This window comes from Plectrocnemia conspersa, unplaced genomic scaffold (assembly GCF_051122295.1).
Source record: "Plectrocnemia conspersa isolate PC_06_02 unplaced genomic scaffold, ASM5112229v1 ptg000013l, whole genome shotgun sequence".
NCBI classification, from domain to species: Eukaryota; Metazoa; Arthropoda; class Insecta; order Trichoptera; family Polycentropodidae; genus Plectrocnemia; species Plectrocnemia conspersa.
Window position 1 is genome coordinate 26,915,669 of NW_028277177.1, and position 17,620 is coordinate 26,933,288.

The 17,620-nt window shown below is 32.0% G+C and overlaps 1 protein-coding gene across 10 annotated transcripts in view; it reads left to right on the forward strand.

Moving 5' to 3' along the window:
* The first annotated feature begins 5,118 nt into the window (after nt 1-5,118).
* The window catches only part of rhea (Talin_middle and talin-RS domain-containing protein rhea), a 53,774-nt gene continuing 41,272 nt past the window's right edge, over nt 5,119-17,620 (forward strand). For 9 of the 10 annotated variants that reach the window (XR_015811926.1, XR_015811927.1, XM_088201641.1 and 6 more), the window contains exon 1: nt 5,119-5,202. The gene's annotated coding sequence lies outside the window, so the exon portion shown is untranslated. Of the gene's footprint in view, nt 5,203-5,580; nt 5,713-17,620 lie in introns of those variants that run through there. The other variant, XM_088201638.1, reaches the window with a different exon arrangement.

Below are 17,620 nucleotides of genomic sequence, written 5' to 3' on the forward strand. Positions count from 1 at the left end.
CCTGTTGAAACACATTGGGCAAACGTCTGTCATCAAAGGGTTAATAAATTTAATGTCTAAATGATTTTTTATTATAAATATGCGACTTTGTTTCTTGTAAAAAATGTATGTATATTCCACACTTCAAAATCTCAGTCCATTTTGAAAATTTTAATGCTATAGAAAATATGATTCTGTATTGAAAACTCTATTTTAAAGAGGACAAAAAACGTTCCCTAATTTAATAATGTGTTTGTTTGCTTTTAATTAACGAAAAGCATTAATAATTCAAGCATGAGTTGTTATTGAATACATTTTTTGTTCCAGTGTCACGTTCAAAATAATTAAAATGACAATCGTTCATGCGAACCCCTGGCAAAAACTAGCGATTTTCGCTCGAAGAAATAGAAGACTCGGAGGGTTGATATTCGGAGTAATAAATCATCTTTTACTACTGTGAAAAATAAGAATTTTCATCGTAGACATGTTAAAAACTTGATATATCGCCCTCCGTCCTGCGAAAGTCTCTTTTGACATTTTATTTTTCTTACAGATACTATAGATTTATTAAATTATATCCAATTGGGGTTGGAATCTGTGTATGGTCACCGTCAAAATAACTTGTGGTATTCTTCAATTATGGAATATCATTCGCGTTCAATTAATGCTTCTCGTCTGCAATATAAAACGTCCCGCCGGAAAATACATGAAAAAACGCATTCAATTTATCAATCAAAAAGGGAAGCTTAATGGTAAAGGGATACGGCTCAGAGGACATGGCTTGCATTTCCGTTTCCAGACAAATGCTGACGCATTTCCGTTTTCCGTCTTGCGCTTTTCATCCACGAGTCACTTGTGCACATTGCCAAAACTCATCTGTCATTCATTGTCTTCGAAGCCGAGTTCATCTGCTCGCAAAAGAGAATGAGCATAATGAACAATTATGATTAATGGCGAACGGGGCGAAAAATAAAGCACGCCATAAAATCATCCCTCGACGAATTCAACCGCTCGGCGACTATTACTTTTTTGTTTTTATTTATTTAAACACAGATCTAGTTTTGAGGGGGTGCAGAGAGGGCGTTCAAGGGTTAACTCAAATGAGGGGAAACGTTAAGTACTGCCAACAGTGGCCCGCTAAGTGTATGGGCGAACAAATTAAGAGTTACGATGCCCGAAACGTCGACAGAGTGGACTTTCCCTTCGACAGAATAGGTCCATAAAGCAGATTACTTAATCCAATAAGCAGCAAAGATTTACTGACGACTATCGTGACGTTTGCGTGCATAAAGATTTACGCTTAATGTTTTCAGAAACGGTGGATACGGGGGAGGCGATTTTAATTTGCAACATTTATGAAATTAATAATAAACATATAATTTTTGCAAGATTCGACGCTAAGATAGACGGTAATTCGAAAATCCTCCCCTCGGTAGCGATATGACCTCAACTTTATGCAATTCATCCCCATTTCAACCCCAAACTGTATCTAAAATACGTTGTTACAATTTATTGATATTTTTCCCTATGCATTACATAGAGATGTTTATCTATTTATTGCGCAGAAGAATACCCTCAATTTTTGCCGAGAAACAATTTATCATGTTTTTACGAATAAAAATAATGGTGCATAAAATAACTGTTAAGATTGTATATATATTTAAAAAGCATATACAGTTTGATAAGCAGTAGTGCCAACATAACATTGCGATTCGAATGTTCTAATGAAGTTTATTATTCGACTGTAGCAAAGGAATGCGCATGCGTAGCACGCGATATACGCATACCGCAAAATGACATCGCGAGTCTTTACCATAAAAGGAAACTTCTCCGTTACTTCTACTTATAATAAAAATTCAATCAAAATTCGACCATAAACATGACAGGACTTTTTAAATTTAATAACTAGGCCAAAGCACAAAATTTAACGAGCTTGGCTTTATTCTATAAATACTATATTCATTATTTTTATATTTGCTTTTTTTACTCAAAGGAAAAACTTTTTTGTGTAGGCGAATGAAATTTATTCTGAATTCCAAAGGTGAACGCGAATACATAATTATAATTTGTAAATGTATTAAAAATACAATCATTGGAATTGTTGAATCGCCATTCTTAAATTAACTCATACTTCATAATATTTGGAAAGGATAAATTGTCGTATTCGTATTTACGGGTTTTTTAAACCACATCCTTTCAATATACATACATATCAATGCATATCGACAGTATTTACTTTGTGTAAGCTAATTATGTGTGAAATGATAATATAAAAATGGTAAAAAAATTCAATATTATATTTTATTAATTATGAGTAATCAAGGCGGACATTATAGTAGTAGATACAATATACAATACTTACACACAGCAATTTTTTTGCTTAAAATTACAAATGTGTTAGTTGTCGAAGATATAATATAAAATTCTAAGCATTTCGCAGTCGTATTAAATAACACGCTAATGGAATTTCACGACCAAATACAGTATAAAAATAATAAGCTTTAGTTGTTTTGAGAATGTGATGTATTTTCTCAATTTTATTATGAGTTAATAAGAGTTGCAGAGTCATTCACTTTACTTAACTTTATGTTCAAAGCGATACATTATTTAATTAACCAGAGTATGTATCACATTATATCGTATTGTATATATTTAAATAGTATTTTAACTATTCTGTCTCTTGTGTCACAGTCGTATTACACCTAAAAATATATGAATGTGTATCATTTACGATTTTACAATAAAGAAACCTTAGTGCATTCGTTACAAACATTGTTAAATATTTTTTTAAATTAGCCGTCAGTTACTTAAAGAAATATTTTATGTTCTTGAATAATAATTATAAGGTATATATTATTTAAAGTCGCGCTTGCGTATTTATGAAATAAAGGGCGAAAAGCACGCACTGTGGGGTCAGTGTCAGTGTTTTTATTAATAAACATCAGTGTTTGCAACAACAACAAAAAATAATTATACCTTCTATGCAGATTTTTTTAAATTGTTCTTATTAATGTTGGCAAGTACTTTTTATGAATTTAAGCTGATATTTATATTTTAAAGTAAAATATTTTATATCCCAAAAAAAGTCACATCAAAAGCAATAAACCGTGCCTTTGCCGCCATAATATGAACGACCTGCTAGTACAATACCGAATTGCATTCACAATTCCTATGGTGAAGGATTTCTTAAAACTTTTTATTTTATTTTCTGATATTAACATCAAACTCTGCATTTTCCATGTATTTTTTTATTACAGTTCAAGGCTAGAATTAGACAGAAACATGCTTTATAATATATACATACATGCTTTATAATATATACATACATGTAAACACGAACTCTCTGGACTTTAATGGTAAAATTCATACAACTTCCAGGGAATGTATTTCATAACATTAAGAGTAAATTTTTTTTCTGTTCAATTAATTTATTTTTGGTTGACGACAAAATTTATCAGATGCAAATTGGAGTGACAAAGTATTCACTAATTTTATTCTAATTAAATGTTAAAAGATTATCTAATAATATTGCATTTAATAATTAAAATAGTGGAATTTTAACCCGATATAAAATTATTTTTAACGTCTTGAAATGCTGCGAGTGTTGAGAACGTTGAAAGGGGTGCTGTATAAACCAAGCAAATGGTACGAATATAATGACAATTTCCTCACTATTGCTTAACGATTTTGTCGAAACATAGTTTTTGTTAAATTTTTGTGAATACCATGTCAAGTTTTGAAAAGTAAAGACTTTCGATCGATTCTCAATTTTTTCAACGAATTGATTTTATTATAATTGATTAAACTTTATTTTTATATTTCAGGAAATACATAATTCCCTAAAACGTGTAAAGAAACATGTAGAATTAATGATCTTCGTCCGAGAATAAATTTGTCGTGTGATTGGTGATGTGAGCGAGTGTTACATCTTTTATAATGGTTCTTGAAGGAAGTTTTGACTAATGGAAGATAATGCAAATTAAGAGCAAATCACGTTAGTGTTTGTGTTAGACTCCGCCACCGATACATAAGATAGTGAAAGCTTTACTTAAAAAATGACCATTCGTGGGTGACCGTTCGATAATTACAAATGGTACATACAACAATGATTATGTGCTTTTTCAGTTGAGTTTCGAAGCTTATGAAGAAGAGAGTTAAATACAATAAGTCTCGGGATTTATAATTCCCGGGACTCGAGACTTTAATTGTTTTCCATTTGAATCATAGAAAAAAAGACGTATTTTTTTTGTGGGATAATTATTTGGAGAAAATACCTATTATTTCTGGAAAAACATGGGAACATATTTATTAATTATACTTATTTAATATTTCGTTGTAATCTGACAGGCGTAAACCCAATGCATTACAGCGGGGTAAATCTGTACCAAACGAGTGAGTCAATCAGAAATAATGAATATCTACAAGTATTAACCACCAGATAAAGTCTGAGAAGCCGTGACATCTATATTAATAATATTTATGAATTATTATATTTAATATAATTTATAACAAACAGATGTCACTGTAACTGGGTCCGCTTTTTTAAATTATAACGCATTTTTTTATAAATAAAAATTATAATTTCAGTTACTAGTCTGTAACAACGATATTCCGCCCTAAATGTACATATTTTTATATTCCCGGGACAGCGAAAATTTCGAATTCCCTGGAATAAATTTTTAGATTGTCTCACTACAGACTTCTTAAATACAATACATTAGCAAATGAGACCACATTATAAGTATCAAAATTAAAACGTTTTTTAAACAACACTAGGCAGTTTTGATGAATTTGCGTAGTGAATAAAAGTATTGAAAAATTGTTGATTTTACTTTAGATTTAATTTCTACTAACTCCTACTCCGCAGCCTTGACTCACGTATCTGAAAACATTTTCGACTCTTATGTAAATGTTCTCATTTTTGTTAAATATTTTTTTATATAAATAATAATTTTAAAGTAAAATAGTGTATTTACTCACAAAAAACCGAATTGACGATCATATAAATATAAATATAATCATATTTATTTTAACATAAAAAAACATTGCGTATTGTACGTTCGATATTACCCCCCGATCGTTTGGTTGTGCAAGTTGTCGAAACTGATTATACTTACAGCTTTGGCCGCCAGAGGCGCCAGTGTTGGGAGGCGGCTGTCACGGGGTGGGATCCCGCTGACTTCGCCGCTCTGGCGATCGCGACTGATCGCCATTATCTCATCGGTGAGTTTAACAATCTAATACGAAAGATAGTGTCAGTCTATTACCATTCTCCGCACTGATTTTGGCACGCCATCTTTATCTTTGGCTTCAAGCCCCTCTCCCTTCCCCGCGCCCACTGAAAGAATATCCTGTCTCGAGACGCCGATGGAGGGCGTAGCGCCCCACGGAGTCGTTTTATGCTCCGTGCGAATAAAATGCTAGCGTTCTGTTGAATCGATTTTGGTTAAAAGCTGCGTTTACGCTTGATACCGAATTATCGATTCGGTCGTACGTACCCCCTTTTTCTTAGCGTCTCTCCAACCCTTATTGGCATGAGCTTAGATTTGATCCGCGTTTGGTCGGTGACTCGGAAGCTGCTTTCGAGGTCGCGGCTTTACTATTTAATTTAGTCTCCGAAGATGCTCGACTGCTTGCGGCCGCATGTCGCTCGCACCGCTCCTATCAACGCCCCCCTTTAATAAATCGAACTAATTTCGATCGATTCTGCAAGAGTAACGAAGAAATTCTCACGTGAGTAAAAATCGCCGTTCAAATCCGCATAAAACGAGTCTAAAGGTTAGACGATCGATCGCGATGCGATTTGCGCAGGGTGACCGAAATTGATGCCCGAAAAAAATATCATTAAGGCCAAAATTTTTAATCGCTCTAAATTAAACGGTAGGTGCTGATTATTTTTAAACGTTGGCAATACTGTGCGAATGTCGTTTGTTTTTATTGGACTTCATGGTTGTTATGGTTTTATTTTTCGGTAACATCACTCCTGAAATGAAAAAATAATTGAGGTTATGTAGCGTCAGATGTTCCCGAAAGACCACGCCCTCTTTGTTGTCATTTCTCAGTACGTAAATATATTATGAAAATGTTTCTCGTCTGAGCAGTGTTTATTTGTGAACGCATGACGCTCGTTAGTTAGTAATCAATTCAACGGCAAGAGTGACGGATCAGACTTATTACGGAACAAATAATAATGAATCACTAAAGGATTTTATGACGTGACTCATTCGATGCCAGGAACTGAGCCAAAAAGTATTAAAAACAGAAAAAAATATTAAACATATAAAAACCAGTGCTGCAAAGTCTGTACTATGTAAATTATTTCATAGATGGATTTCCATGGGCCATATGATGCAAAACAGCATATAGTGATAACAGAGGTTAATGATATACGTTTGTATATAATACAAGGCAGAGAGAGAGAGAAAGTGAGATGTTAGCAAAAGACAGCATTTTACTGGCATTTCACATGAAAGAAGTGTCAAAGTTCAATTGGTCACGCAGAGTGCAGAAATAACCAACAAAATTATGAAAAATATGTGGAAACAATAGAAATTGCGTTATTTTTTTTAATGGCATTTCTTTAATTGAGTATTACATTTTTTTGCGCTGCATAGACAGGTCAACGTCGATATATACCCTATATTCTTTAATTATTATGTAATTAGCTAAATATATTAATAATAAAAAATAAATAATATGCTATATTAGCTAAATAAATTAATAAAATAAATAAATATTTTGTAATTAGTTTCATAACATTTCATACAATATTATTGTTATAATTTAGCATCGTTACTTGGATCAAAGTATTAACAAAAATGGAGATAAGTAAACGCTAAACAATTATTTACCACTTATATTATAGCATTTTTTTTATAGTAATGATATTGCAGTTGTTGCATTTTTAACTCCCACCAAATCATAAATTCTTAAGTCACTTTAATTCAAGGCAAAAATGCCAATTGTAAAATCAGTAAAACATATAGTTTCTATACATTTTTATTGTAGAGATTTACAGCTGATATAATAACGCCCTGCTAAAAATAGCACATTTTTTTTATTAAAATAGGATAGTTTTGATGAAATTCCATATTTTTTTTAAATCAAACTTAAGGCCTTACAAATTTCTATGCTAATAAATTAACTCACAACGCAAAGGGTTAAAGCTAAACATTTTGTTCATTTGCATTTAAACAGCGATGCGGCGACAACGCTCCTTAATGAACTCCCAGTGAAAAATAGATTTTTTACAAGTGACGTCATTGGGGGGGGGGGGGCATCCTCTCTTGAATTTGCCCAGAAAATGCATGTCATTTAATGAAATCGGAATATTAAACAAAAAACACCACTGTCTATTTTTGCCCCCCCCCCCCCCCCCAAAAAAAAAGCTAAAATGACGTTCCTGATTCTAAACAAGTAATTAATATAATCTAAAATAAACTATCTAATCTATTCAGAAAATATTTTTTTATGTCATTTTAGTGAAATCATATAGGAATACATTTTCACAGTTAGATATATATTTTTACCAGTGAAAATATAATTTATCTGGCGGGTGCTAATAAAATTATATGATTTCATCTTTTATTAATATTTACATGTAATGTATAAATGTTACAGTGAATATGTATTTTTCGGTAATTTTATATTTTCACTAGCTAAGTCCAAATACATTTTCACCCGTAGATATATATTTATACTAGCAAAAATATAATTTAACTGATAAGTTCTAGTGAAATTATATGCTGTTTTAACATGTCTAATTGTTGGTATTTGAAGGCTAATATGCATTTTTTTTATATAGATTAGTATAAAAATGATGTATATTATTTTTATAGCTTTGTTTTGAATGACTTGAAATTCTGAAAAAAATAGTATTACTGGTGTTAATCCACACCGGAAAGGCATATGTTAAAATGGGTCTAATTAATTTATTATATATTAAAATTTTATTTTTTATAGCTAGCGCGCTTTTTCTTTTATTAAATATTGGTCTAAGAGCCGCAATAGCGGCAAATCCTTTAATAAAAATATGAACGCTATACAACCGAGCGTTTCCGCTGCGACGACGATGGCACGTTTTTTATTGCTTTTGTCGTGGATTCTAAACAGGGACATAATTTTGGTGTATTTGCCCCCCCCCCCCTTGAATTTGGCTACAAATATACAAGTCATTTAACCACTTTATGCTTGGGTTTTTTTTTTACAAAAGAGTCAAAAAACCTCCTTTTTTGTGTTTTATTTAAAGTTTATATACTTAATAAATACTGTGAATCTTTATGAAATCGAAATAGACTGGCCAACTTTTGCCCCCTCTCTTTTCCTTGGAAAAATCTGAAATACACTTTCGTTACATGTCTTCTAGCTCTAGCAATTCCAATTAATTTTGATAATGAAAGTTAATTATTTTCTGCACCACTCACAATTAATTGCCAATTGTGCAGTGTCATAGAATCGAATAGTATCGTGTAAACAATATGTTGCTATATTGTGTATGTTTTATTTTTTTCTAAATTAACTCGAGGATTCAACATCCCTGCTTTAGTAGGTAGAGAGCTCGCATTACGTAATGGGTTTGGCGACCACATATCTAAATTGATATGTCCAAACATGTCTTAATTTTTAGATTCAGTACATTTCTACAGTCTCCGACTTTGATTAAAACGACAGTAGCGCCCCAAAACATCTGTGATAACAATCTGCGAAATGTCTCAAAGCAGTAGGAGAACGAGCTTGTGCTGCGTGCTAATTTGCATTTATGTTGTTTGAGGCGAAAGATAGCGGATGTGCGGAATGTCAGCTGAATTACGCTGTTCGACGCAGGCATTCTCAATCTGCGCGACGCGGCCTTTGATTACTCACCTGCAGTAGTTGTCAGACGTCAGCTAAATCAACCGTGTCCTTTTATGGACACATTAGGACGCCTACTACTCGGAATGCTTCATTCATAAATCGGAAACTGTAATCACACTAACCATTAGATACTATAAAAAATAATTAATTTTATTACTTAGCTTATTTTAAGTATAAATAATTGTACTTAGTACTTTATGTTTTGTTATGTTTTCTGGATTTAAGTAGTTTTTGGTTTAGATGAGATCCGTCTATTTAGAATATACAAAAATAAAAATGTGTAGGCAACGATGTAAAAATTATCATTTTTTTTTAATATCTGAGTTACAGTATTTATGTGCATTTAAATTTCTGCTTGTGCTCTTTTCTCGTTTCGCTGCGTTTTATCCGATCACCAGAAAAAATAATGTATCATTAGACTTGGCTACCGCTAAAGTATTAATATATTCCCGAAAAACCCACTAAAGTTGAATTTAGATTTTCATTTCGGATGACCGATTTTCTACTCCTGCTATTTCCCACTAAGGTTTTATTTTAATCCTATAAAAATAAACAAGACAGCGGACATATCCAAATACAAGTAGAAATCACGTAAACAACAACAAACCAGTGCCTATTTTTTTACATTGCATCAAACCAATGTTGCATTACCTTCGCCGGTGCATCATTTCCATCGAACAACCAATCACAAGGTAGAATATAAAAATAAATCCGATTTTTACTATATGACTTTTTAACCAGTACGATAGACCAATGTTAACATTCGAAAGACTTGGACTAGAATCTTATTTTTTTGTTTTTTTATTATGCCTTAGTATATAATTATAATTTCGATCGATCAACACAGGTTAGGTTTTCATAGATTTTCCTAATCTTGGTCTTTGAAAAAACTAAAATAAATGGTAAAGTAAAGCTCATTGAAATAGGAACAAATTAAACGATCAGAATTTAAATCAACTTTGGGTCAGAAGAAAAATCAAATCTTGGTCAGAATTTTATTAACAGCTTCGTCATAATTGTATTATTCAGGATCAGAATAAATATAAAATAGTTAAGAATAAAAATAGCATACGGTCAGAATAAAAATATGGGACGATCAGGTGAATTAAAAAAATATTATAACAGTTATAAATATAAATGGGCAATAAATTATTTATTTTAGAAACATCTCGCTTGTACCAAAACTATTGAACAGATTAGGTGCGAGTGAGCGAAAGCGTTGGTCAGAACATTAAACACCCCATTAATAACTTTCAACCATTTGTATGTAGGACACGAAGGTATTTAGAGCAACGAACGAAGCTGGAATAACGATAGAGCGGCGGAAGGGAGCACGCTTAGCCTCTTCAGTGTTAACATCTGGCAATGTTGCGAGCCTAACCAAACAAGTTTGTTCTAATACACCAAGACAATGACCATGTATTATTTTGCTGACCATCTGCCAATATAAAACTGCCATTTATGTTAAAATACAGATCATATAATATGAATACTGGCTATTCTTTATAATACTACCCAATAAATTGTAATAACTAATGACTAAAAATAATGATTATGACCATCTGTTAAAATAATTCTTACTATTTAATATAAATTCTGACCATCTAATATTTATTTTAGTCGCTTATATTCTGACCACAACCGTATTAAAAGTCTGACCCGTAAAATACGAGACATTGATGTAACACACATTTTTTCCACAACACCAATAATAATTATAAAATACTCGTATATTTTCGGGCCACTCTGTATATTATATATCGTGGAAATGCTGTTAAATCCTGACCTTTTGTAGTGTGATTGGCACAGTTCCCAAAACGTCCATTCGCTAACGAAAATATGAGTAATTAATTTCGTTACATGAATAGTGAAAGGGATATTAATGTACTATTTAAAAAAAAAAAATACGGTACAAGATCTGAAACCGATCTCGTGTTTACATTTGCAACTATTTATAGCTACTTCTATATTCCGCCATGAATCATTGTATACCATTATAAGTCGGTATGAAAGTTTTATGTTGACGATTATTTGTGTATTTTGATTTCTTGGTTTTATACGAGTTCCATATTTAACCAAGGGTCGCTTGTTTGTCAACACTTTATTTATAAAACAAACACAGCTGTCAAAGAAAAGCAATGATCGCCTTTTTTCGGTCGTGCTAAACTGGAAACCTTACACGAATTCTGATTTCGGAACGAAGGAATGTTATTTAATTAAGCAATTGTATAACCTCTGCGAATGTATATTTTCAATAGGAGTAAAAGTTATTTGCAACTTTACATTTCAACAAGCAGCTATTTTTGGCATTATGGTAATACAGTTGAATTAATGAATATTAAAACACGCTTTATGTTGCAATTCTTTCATTGGAGTTATTTTTACAAAAGGCAACAATGTAAAGAACAACTGAAATGAATTATGAATACTAAAATATTATGTGTATACATTCATCTCCATTACAATCGATCATGAGGCAAGAAATACTCGATCATTTCTCGCTCTTTACAAATATTTAAGTATTTTTGAGAGCTTTTCTCTTCTAATACAAACATTGATAAGAAAATTGCATAAGAGATTACATATTGTATATTTGCATTAATAATACAATTTGATTTATATGACCTTTTTAATGCTCAAGTTAGCAGTAATTTATTATTACCAGATCATAAAATAAATATTCGACATTCTAAAAAGAGTCTTGACACTTAGATAGATTTATTTATTATTTTTCTGGTACTGGTCGTTTTTATATCGGCCACCATGTATCAAATGTTTTGACGTATGGGTTCTACATATGTTTAAATTATTTTATCAGTGGTCTTCAGTCTGTGGATCGCATAAGATCAAAATTAAAATCATAGATTTGCTTTATTTCTAGTTAAAAAACATACTTACAAAGAAACTGAATATTTTGAAACTCTATAAATAAAATTAAAAAATGCTGGTTTTTATGGATTAGTTGATTCCACGAAAAATTATGTGTTGTGCGGTGGGTTCTGAAGGGAAAAAATAATATTTAAATTAAAACTTATGTTCATTTTTTAGTACTTTTATGTCTAGAGGGGTCTAGATTATTATAAAAAAATATTTATTCATTTGCTTAAACATTATATTTACAAGTATAAATGATATTTTTTAAGTAGATTCTTTGCAGGGTTATTCATGGGGTGTTCACTGTTCTGACCAACGCTACATAAATTCGTTTTAAAATTTAAGCCAGTTAGGTGCAAATGAGCGACAGCGAGTCAGCGTTGGTCAGAAAGTACCGAAAAATTAACTTAATAATTATTTTATTTAAACCAAATTTTACTACTTCTTTATTTTCACGGCATCACGCTCAAATTTGATAGATGCGAAACATTCATTTGCTGTTCAAACCCAAACCTAACCTAAAAATTACAATAATATTATATTATTCCATTTCAATTATTCAAGAATAATAAATATGTTTAATAAATTAGATAAAATGAAGTTGCAAAAATTACAGATTTACTAGTTTTATAAGTACGATTGATAGATTGGAATGATTGCATATTCAAGAAATATTGAAGATGCATGTTTTAGTATTTATATATAAGCTAGCAATTAATATGTTATTGGAGTATTTTTATCAGTATTTAACAAGAAATAAAGATGTACATAGATTTAATACTAGAAATAGAGACAAATGTAGGATAGCCAAGTATAAGAAAACGAGTACTATCAGGGGTATATTTTACGGAGATGTGAATTTGTATAATGTGGCGGGTTTCCTCAAAGAAATTAAGAAACACTCATCCACTAATAAATAAATTATAATATTAAAGTGTTTAAAGTCTGCTTTAAATAAAGTTGTTTAGTGTATGAACAATTAGCTATATTAGCTAAATAAATTATTAAAATAATAATAATATAACGTATGTAACTATACCAGTCAAAACGTTTGATCAATTTTTGTTTTTTTAATTCTTTTTAATTCAAAAGTTATCATCCTTTTGTTGTAAGTCTTGTGTTGCGCTAAGTTCTCACGAAACACATCACGCAATGAATAAGTTAATATGACTTTTGCGAATGCGCCAGATTGCATCATTATACGTGTGCAAACGCGGCGGTGGCCGGTATAAAATCGACCAGTACCATCTTTCATTGTTCCGTAAATCGCAATGAAAATATTTTTCTTTCTTCCTATTTATTTTACGTTCATAGTGACTTAATGCTCTTATAATGTTCTTCATTGGCTTTCTAAGAGACATTGCGATTCCTCCTTCGGTCTCATATTTTAAAACCTTGTATGTTTATAGTTCCTTTGGTCCTTATATTTAAAGAATCCGAATTAGTCATGTGCGCATGCAGGTTTTAACCGAATTAGTCGCTAAATGTAATTATTCGATTAGCAGAATCTTATCATTTAAAGCGCATCGTTTGTCTTGTACGCGCGTGCCACAATCGTCTTCGATTCTACGATCGTGTGCCGATAGGCAGCGCTCTCTTGAGATTTATGATTGCAATTCCCCAGCACGCGCGTGCTGGAGACGGTCAAATGACAAATGGGTCCGTCGTTCGAAAAAAGTCGCGGAAAATCGATTTTGCGGCGCGAAAAGACACGGTGCGCATGCGCACGACCGTTTTTCTTTCCCGACATGCGAAACTTGATCCGCGCGCTTCCGAAAAGCTGTTAGCGTATATACACCGTACGGGCACTTGTCCCTATCGTTGACCAGGCAGGCGGAAGACAGCTCTAGCTATGGACAGTTGTTCTGGGAAGACAGGCGTCTTCGATCTCGCGCCCACATTCGCACACGGAGGACCGGTCGCATTGTGACCGTTGTTCGATTATAAAAGTGAACCAAGGTTGTGGCATGATGGCATCCCACGCCGCGACACGTTGGTGTATCGCACTTAGATCGTTTTCTGATCGAATCTGTCTTAACTAGGCCCGTCATAATGTCCGGGTTTAAGCCTAATACGTAGAAATACCAGTGATGACCACTAAGTTCCGAGCATAACTCAATTGCTTTCTTTATAAATCTTGATGGAAATTCGCGTTATATATTTAACCTTTAAACCAGTCATAATCAACCTTTTTCTTCTGGGCCAAATATAGATGTTTGCTATGTTACGCGGGCCGCAGCATAATATAATGATGTAAAAATAAAACTCAAATAATTTGGAGTATTATTTTTATTTCTCACACACATACATATTTTATATTTATATACAGAGCCGGCTCTTAATTTGCATTTTTTTATTATTTGTTTTTAGTTGATTACGTCTTAAAATTGTCATGGGTGCGATTTAGCAGAGAATTGTTTTAAGATATATGAGCATTTAAATAAATACTTTGGTCCATAAAACGAATTGTTTGTGCATTACAATAATAAAAAATGAACATGAAGTAAATATATATGACCGATACAAAATATTAGATTTAGCAACATTTTATTTGTAGTGTGACCTAAGACTAATAATATGTGCATTAAAATAAATAAGCAGCATTGGGCTTGGTCGGTACTTGGATGGGTGACCGCTTGGTGATACACTGGGTGCCGTTGGCCATAATACGATAAGTTACTAGTGAACTATAACGAGTCTTTCATTTAACTGTTGGATTGGTTAGTTCCGGACAAGCGGTAGCGAAGCAGTGAACACTCCATAAATAACTCTGCAACGAATTTAAAATATTGCAAGGTATTTTAAATCATTTGTGTTAGGTAAATCTTGTTGCCAATTTATGTAATTTTCCTTTTAAATAGGTTCGTTTCAGAACTTTTCATGGGTTGTTCACTATTCTGTTCAACGCTCGCTCGCACCTAACCTGTCCAATAGTTAATAAAAATGTTATAGTTAACTAGCAGCTAGTCGCGTTATGGCCAACGATACAATATTTTCTGATTTTTTTAGTCTCTCTTTAGACTTCATTCTTATTTACAAATAAAAAAGAACATCGTGTAAATTTTACTCATTCAATTAACAACAGAAAAATCTGTTCTGTTAAATCACCATCGATATCTTAGATCTGGTGTCTAAATCACTGTAGATAATCTTCAGCAATAGTAAGATGCCATCGATTATAAAACTCATAGAGCAAAATATATTAATAATTGAGTAAATACATATTTCATAAAATTAATAACGTTTTTGAAAAATAACTTATTTTGTATATTTCGTGTAACAAGCTCACGTCGGAGAGTTCACACATTTATTAGTTAAAGCATACATAATGCATGCATTATCTAGTGAAAATATACACAAAATGTAGCATTGTAAGTTTTAATTAAAACTGTAACATAGATGATCTATGTTCTATGTTGATGTACTTTTTAAGCTATTTTTTCCTAATAGCTTATTACCTATTCGCTTCAATGAGAAAAAAGTTATTTTGTTGAAACAGCATATACGAATACATTTTTAATTACAAGTAGTTATGATTTTTGCGTCTTTCATATGGCATATTTTCAGAGAAATAAATTGTGTTGTATTCCATATTGTGTATTGAACACGTTTATAGAGTGGATTGTGTGGCATTCACAGTGAAACTCATTGAATGATTTATAAACAATCCAACCCGAGACAAGGTCGCCTATGATCTAACGGGAAATTACTACTTTGTTGTGCAAGTTCTGGTTTATATGTCGCAATGAACTCGTTCACTCTTGGTTGATAGATTTATTGATAAGTAATCGATTATTTTGACGGCATACGATGGTAGTGTCAAAATTAAATTGACACCAATAATGACGCACCACTAATATACATAATAGTATACAATATGTTTCTGTCGTCGCGAGACAACATTGAGTGGCTAATGGAAATTGAAAGAAGAATTGGTCAAGTTTTCATTTAAAACAAATAGAGTTTTTAACATAATGCTGCTATTCAGATGTACTTTGGGGCCTTTTTTCTGTATTAACAAAAAAGTAATGAGTTACTTTTATTTAAATTTACATAGTGTTTTTCCAGACGGACTAGTGTGTTTGTAAGGTTATCAATTTCATGCTATCACTAGATAATAAAATGTCGATATACTTCACCCTTTAATAATCCGTTCTATTTCAATGTCGTTGGAAATTCTGTGTTAGCGTTTTGCTACTACTATCAAAATAAAAATAAATTAAAACATTTGCTATATTTATCGCTTATCAATGAATTATGTGAACGTGTTCACACAATTATTAATTCGCAAACAAAAATGATAAGCTACTGCAAGACGTGTCATCCAACAGTCTAGGCAGTTTATATAAAATAAAATAAAATATAAAAGATAAAGCATATCGTACGGAAACGCGCGATAATGACACAAAGAGTGCTACTGTATATACATATAAACTAGTACACTTCATTCTAAATTGTTTATTGGTGCCATATACACATTCGTCTATTTTACAAGTAAGCGAAAGTATGGTGAGGAGATTTCCAAAGCTGTTTTGTTAACCCTTTAATTGCCAAAATTTTGAGATTACTGATTAAATATCTATATTTTATGTTAAAATATTATTTTTATATGAAGCGATTACTATACAGTTCATTAAAAATATATCCGATTTTTATTCGATGATGACGCTGAAGTAGCTAAATCAAGATATATCGGATCTCGGCAACTAAAGGGTTAACCATTAAACGCCAGCGACTCTTAGTGAGTCACCTGCTATTTCTCTTCACGCTTCTGTATCTCTTTTTTTAAATAAATATAAAATACTTGGTTTACTGAAATTAATAAAAAATATTTTTTAAATAATTCATAAACTTGTTTTAAAAAAATAATCATCAAATAACGCACCGGTGAGTCGCTGGCGTTTAAATAAAAACAATTAATAATAAAGTTCCCACGAAAATTGAACATCTAATTTAAATGTACATGGGAGCTAAATTTAATTTAAACCAGAATAGAAAAAGTTTATGGATTTGCTTCAAGACACATATAACGCTTATCTAAGTTACCTCACCGAATAGTAAATAGTGTATTATCTCGTTTCACAATATTCAACTTTTTTTAGAAGTCTGAGATGACGAAACTGTAGAGCACATAATAGCGCCTGTCGTTCAATTCAAAGCATCGCCTTGCCTTTAGTCGTTTACGTATGCACGCGAATGTGTTTAGCGAAACGATCGTCCGTAGGAAGTATACGTGACGCATTCGGCGGATGTGGACAGGTTCTCGCAAACCACTGCAAACGCGATTACAATCGACCAAAATATTGAAATGTCATCTACTCCGAAAATACGTTCACTTTCGACGGGAATAGATTACAGTTAATAGCTGAGTTACAGACTTCCGTGTGTACTATTAGTTGAAAATTATTATGAAAGTAAAGAATAGTTCAAACCTGGTCTATGGAAGATTACTGTAGATAATCTCTCAAAGGGCTGCTAATTAGCGTATAACTATTTCGCGGTGGGCGGCCACGCCTTTGACTTCCGCCAAAAGTTTTCTACGAGCCAAGAACACGGGATGTTGATTTTGTGTCATTTTAGAGATGATTGTGTTATACAGGATGTTTATCGCGTGTTAGAATATCGCACGATATTTAAATGTATTTTTAAGCTGAACTAAGTTTGATTTTGCAATATCTCATCTATATATAATAAGAGATAATGCACAAAGATAAGATTAGATTGATTGATTGCTACATACATATATGTAAAACATTGCAGATAAAATTTAGCTATTTACTTATATTTAAAAAATATGATTAATATTTTTAAAATATCTAATATATTGGATTTTATATACCATATTTTTGTAATTCGTCTTTTTACAAATTTATTAAAATACACTGTTTAAATTAATTCTATAATATCCATATTT